The following is a 6,056-nucleotide window of genomic DNA, read 5'->3' on the forward strand; positions in this document are numbered from 1 at the left end:
GTGAGAGAGAGAGAAAGGTGTGTAACTCTGTGTAGTGATAGAGAGACACCAGGAGAGGGAGAGATAGAGAAAGGTGTGTAACTCTGTAGTGATCGAGAGACACCAGGAGAGGGAAAGAGAGAGAAAGGTGTGTAACTCTGTGCAGTGATAGTAAGACGCCAGGAGAGGGGGAGAGAGAGAAATTTGTGTAACTCTGTGCAGTGATAGAGAGACACCAGGAGAGGGAGAGAGAGAGAAAGATGTGTAACTGTGTGCAGTGATAGAGAGCCACCAGCAGAGGGCGAGAGAGAGAGTAAAATGTGTAACTCAGTGTAGTGATAGAGAGACACCAGGAGAGGGAGAGAGAGAGAAAGGTGTGTAACTCTGTGTAGTGATAGAGAGACACCAGGAGAGGGAGCGAGAGAGAAAGGTGTGTAACTCTGTGTTGTGCTAGAGAGACACCAGGAGAGGGAGAGAGAGAGAAAGGTGTGTAACTCTGTGTAGTGATAGAGAGACACCAGGAAAGGGAGAGAGAGAGAAAGGTGTGTAACTCTGTGCAGTGATAGAGAGACACCAGGAGTGGGAGAGAGAGAAATGTGTGTAACTCTGTGTAGTGATAGAGAGACACCAGGAGAGGGAGAGAGAGAGAAAGGTGTGTAACTCTGTGTAGTGATAGAGAGACACCGGGAGAGTGAGAGAGAGAGAAAGGTGTGTAACTCTGTGTAGTGATAGAGAGACACCAGGAGAGGGGGAGAGAGAGAAAGGTGTGTAACTCTGTGCAGTGATAGAGAGACACCAGGAGAGGGGGAGAGAGAGAAAGGTGTGTAACTCTGTGTAGTGATAGAGAGACACCAGGAGAGGGGGAGAGAGAGAAAGGTCATAGAGTCATAGAGTTTTACAGCACAGAAAGAGGCCCTTCGGCCCATCGTGTCTGTGCCGCCCATCCATCCCTGTCCAGTCTAATCCCATTTTCCAGCATTTGGTCCATAGCCTTGTATGCAATGGCATTTCAAGTGCTCATCCAAATGCTTCTTGAATGTTGTGAGGGTTCCTGCCTCTACCACCCTTTCAGGCATTGAGTTCCACATTCCAACCACCCTCTGGGTGAAAAAGTTCCTCCTCAAATCCCCTCTAAATCTCCTGCCCCTTACCCTGAATCTATGCCCCCTTGTTATTGACCCCCCTACTAAGGGGAAAAGTTTCTCTTTGTCTACCCTATCTATGCCCCTCATCATTTTGTACACCTCAATCAGGTCCCCCCTCAGCCTTCTTTGCTCCAAGGAAAACAACCCCAGCCTGTCCAGCCTCTCTTCATAGCTGAGGCGCTCCATCCCAGGTAACATCCTGGTGAATCCTCTCTGCACCCTCTCCAAAGCAATCACATCCTTCCTATAGTGAGGCGACCAGAACTGCACACAGTACTCCAGCTGTGGCCTCACCAGCGTTTTGTACAGTTCCATCATAACCTCCCTGCTCTTATATTCTATGCCTCGGCTAATGAAGGCAAGTATCCCATATGCCTTTTTAACCACCTTATCTACCTGTTCCGCTGCCTTCAGGGATCTATGTACATGTACACCAAGGTCCCTCTGACCCTCTGTACTTCCTAGGGTCCTACCACTCATTGTGTATTCCCTTGCCATATTTGTCCGTCCAAAATGCATCACCCCGCACTTTTCAGGGTTAAATTCCATTTGCCACTTTTCCGCCCATCTGACCAACCCGTTTATATCGTCCTGTAGCCTGAGGCTTTCCTCCTCACAATTTACCACCCCACCAATTTTCGTGTCATCTGCGAACTTACTGATCATACCTTTTACATTCTCATCCAAATCATTTATGTAGATCACAAACAACAAGGGACCCAGCACCGATCCCTGAGGTACCCCACTGGACACAGGCTTCCAGTCACAAAAGCAACCTTCGACCATCAACCTCTGCCTCCTGCCACTCAGCCAGTTTAGGATCCAACGCGCCAAGGAACCATGGATCCCATGGGCTCTTACCTTCTTGACCAGTCTCCTATGCGGGACTTTGTCAAAAGCTTTACTGAAGTCCATGTAAACCACATCCACAGCATTTCCCTCATCCACACACCTAGTCACCCCCTCGAAAAATTCAATCAGATTTGTCAGACATGATTTACCCTTGACAAAGCCATGCTGACTATCCCCGATTAATCCTTGCCTCTCCAAGTGGAGACTAATTTTGTCCCTCAGAATTTTTTCCAATAATTTCCCTACCACAGATGTTAGGCTCACTGGCCTGTAATTCACTGGTTTATCCCTGCTACCCTTCTTGAATAATGGTACTACGTTAGCTGTTCTCCAGTCCTCTGGTACATCCCCTGTGGCCAGAGAGGTTCTGAAAATTTGTGTCAGAGCCCCTGTTATCTCCTCCTTTGCCTCCCACAGCAGCCTGGGATACATCTCGTCCGGGCCTGGGGATTTATCCACTTTTTGGCCTGCTAAAACCGCTAGCACCTCCTCCCTCTCGATGCTAATATGTTCAAGTATGTCACAGCCCCCTTGCCCGATTTCTAAAGGTGTGTAACTCTGTGTAGGATAGAGAGACACCAGGAGAGGGAGTGAGGGAGAAAGGTGTGTAACTCTGTGCAGTGATAGAGAGACACCGGGAGAGGGAGAGAGAGGAAAGATGTGTAAATCTGTGTTGTGATAGAGAGACACCTGGAGAGGGAGAGAGAGAGAAAGGTGTGTAACTCTGTAAATTGATTGAGCGACACCAGGAGAGGCGAGAGAGATAAAGGTGTGTAACTCCTTGTAGTGATAGAGAGACACCAGGAGAGGGAGAGAGAGAAAGGTGTGCAACTCTGAGTAGTGATAGACACCAGGAGAGGGAGAGAGACAGAATGGTGTGTAACTTTGTGTAGTGATAGAGAGACACAAGGAGAGGGGGAGAGAGAGAAAGGTGTGTAACTCTGTGTAGGAATAGGGCGACACCAGGAGAGGGAGAGAGAGAGAAAGGTGTGTAACTCTGTGTAGTGATAGAGAGACACCGGGAGAGGGATTGAGAGAGAAAGGTGTGTAACTCTGTGTAGTGATAGAGAGAAACCAGGATAAGGAGAGAGAGAGAAAGGTGTGTAAATTTGTGTAGTGATAGAGAGACACCAGGAGAGGGATTGAGAGAGAAAGGTGTGTAACTCTGTGTAGTGATAGAGAGACACCAGGATAGGGAGAGAGAGAAAGGTGTGTAACTCTGTGTAGTGATAGAGAGACACCAGGAGAGGGAGAGAGAGAAATGTGTGTAACACTGTGTAGTGATACAGAGACACCAGGAGAGGGCGAGAGAGAGAAAGATGTGTAACTCTGTGTAGTGATAGAGAGACACCAGGAGAGGGAGAGGGAGAGAAAGGTGCGTAACTCTGTGTAGTGATAGAGAGACACCAGGAGAGGGAGAGGGAGAGAAAGGTGTGTAACTCTGTGTAGTGATAGAGAGACACCAGGAGAGGGAGAGGGAGAGAAAGGTGTGTAACTCTGTGTAGTGATAGAGAGACACCAGGAGTGGGAGAGAGAGAAAGGTGTGTAACTCTGTGTAGTGATAGAGAGACACCAGGAGAGGGAGAGAGAGAGAAAGGTGTGTAACTCTGTGTCGTGATAGAGAGACACCGGGAGAGTTGAGAGAGAGAAAGGTGTGTAACTCTGTGTGGTGATAGAGAGACACCAGGAGAGGGAGAGGGAGAGCAAATTGTGTAACTCTGTGTAGTGATAGAGAGACACCAGGAGAGGGAGAGAGAGAGAAAGGTGTGTAACTCTGTGTAGTGATAGAGAGACACCAGGAGAGGGAGAGAGAGAAAGGTGTGCAACTCTGAGTAGTGATATACACCAGGAGAGGGAGAGAGAGAGAAAGGTGTGTAACTTTGTGCAGTGATAGAGAGACACAAGGAGAGGGGGAGAGAGAGAAAGGTGTGTAACTCTGTGTAGGGATAGGGCGACACCAGGAGAGGGAGAGAGAGAGAAAGGTGTGTAACTCTGTGTAGTGATAGAGAGACACCGGGAGAGGGATTGAGAGAGAAAGGTGTGTAACTCTGTGTCGTAATAGAGAGAAACCAGGATAGGGAGAGAGAAAGAAAGGTGTGTAAATTTGTGTAGTGATAGAGAGACACCAGGAGAGGGATTGAGAGAGAAAGGTGTGTAATTCTGTGTAGTGATAGAGAGACACCAGTATAGGGAGAGAGAGAAAGTTGTGTAACTCTGTGTAGTGATAGAGAGACACCAGGAGAGGGAGAGAGAGAAATGTGTGTAACTCTGTGTAGTGATAGAGAGACACCAGGAGAGGGCGAGAGAGAGAAAGATGTGTAACTCTGTGTAGTGATAGAGAGACACCAGGAGAGGGAGAGGGAGAGAAAGGTGTGTAACTCTGTGTAGTGATAGAGAGACACCAGGAGTGGGAGAGAGAGAAAGGTGTGTAACTCTGTGTAGTGATAGAGAGACACCAGGAGAGGGAGAGAGAGAGAAAGGTGTGTAACTCTGTGTCGTGATAGAGAGACACCGGGAGAGTGAGAGAGAGAGAAAGGTGTGTAACTCTGTGTAGTGATAGAGAGACACCAGGAGAGGGAGAGAGAGAGAAAGGTGTTTAACTCTGTGTAGTGATAGCGAGACACCAGGAGAGGGAGAGAGAGAAAGGTGTGCAACTCTGAGTAGTGATAGACACCAGGAGAGGGAGAGAGAGAGAAAGGTGTGTAACTTTGTGTAGTGATAGAGAGACACAAGGAGAAGGGGAGAGAGAGAAAGGTGTGCAACACTTTGTAGTGAGAGAGAGACACCGGGAGAGGGATTGAGAGAGAAAGGTGTGTAACTCTGTGAAGTGATAGAGAGAAACCAGGATAGGGAGAGAGAGAGAAAGGTGTGTAAATTTGTGTCGTGATAGAGAGACACCAGGAGAGGGATTGAGAGAGAAAGGTGTGTAACTCTGTGTAGTGATAGAGAGACACCAGGATAGGGAGAGAGAGAAAGGTGTGTAACTCTGTGTAGTGATAGAGAGACACCAGGAGAGGGAGAGAGAAATGTGTGTAACTCTGTGCAGTGATAGAAAGACACCAGGAGAGGGCGAGAGAGAGAAAGATGTGTATCTCTGTGTAGTGATAGAGAGACACCAGGAGAGGGAGAGGGAGAGAAAGGTGTGTAACTCTGTGCAGTGATAGAGAGACACCAGGATAGGGAGAGGGAGAGAAAGGTGTGTAACTCTGTGTAGTGATAGAGAGACACCAGGAGAGGGAGAGGGAGAGAAAGGTGTGTAACTCTGTGTTGTGATAGAGAGACACCAGGAGTGGGAGAGAGAGAAAGGTGTGTAACTCTGTGTAGTGATAGAGAGACACCAGGAGAGGGGGAGAGAGAGAAAGGTGTGTAACTCTGTGTAGTGATAGAGAGACACCAGGAGAGGGGGCGAGAGAGAAAGGTGTGTAACTCTGCGTAGTGATAGAGAGACACCAGGAGAGGGGTGAGAGGGAAAGGTGTGTAACTCTTTGTAGTGATAGAGAGACACCAGGAGAGGGAGAGAGAGAAAGGTGTGCAACTCTGAGTAGTGATAGACACCAGGAGAGGGAGAGAGAGAGAAAGGTGTGTAACTTTGTGCAGTGATAGAGAGACACCAGGAGAGGGGGAGAGAGAGAAAGGTGTGTAAATCTGTGTAGGTATAGGGCGACACCAGGAGAGGGAGAGAGAGAGAAAGGTGTGTAACTCTGTGTAGTGATAGAGAGACACCAGGAGAGGGGGAGAGAGAGAAAGGTGTGTAAATCTGTGTAGGTATAGGGCGACACCAGGAGAGGGAGAGAGAGAGAAAGGTGTGTAAATCTGTGTCGTGATAGAGAGACACCGGGAGAGAGAGAGAGAGAGAAAGGTGTGTAAATCTGTGTAGTGATAGAGAGACACCAGGAGAGGGAGAGAGAGAAAGGTGTGTAACTCTGTGTAGTGATAGAGAGACACCAGGAGAGGGAGAGAGAGAGAAAGGTGTGTAACTCTGTGTAGTGATAGAGAGACACCAGGAGAGGGAGAGAGAGAGAAAGGTGTGTAACTCTGTGTAGTGATAGAGAGAAACCAGGAGAGGGAGAGAGAGAGAAA

Source organism: Somniosus microcephalus, unplaced genomic scaffold (assembly GCF_052327205.1).
Source record: "Somniosus microcephalus isolate GS21.2 unplaced genomic scaffold, FLI_Smic_1.0 unresolved_chr5, whole genome shotgun sequence".
In the NCBI taxonomy this organism is placed as follows: Eukaryota; Metazoa; Chordata; class Chondrichthyes; order Squaliformes; family Somniosidae; genus Somniosus; species Somniosus microcephalus.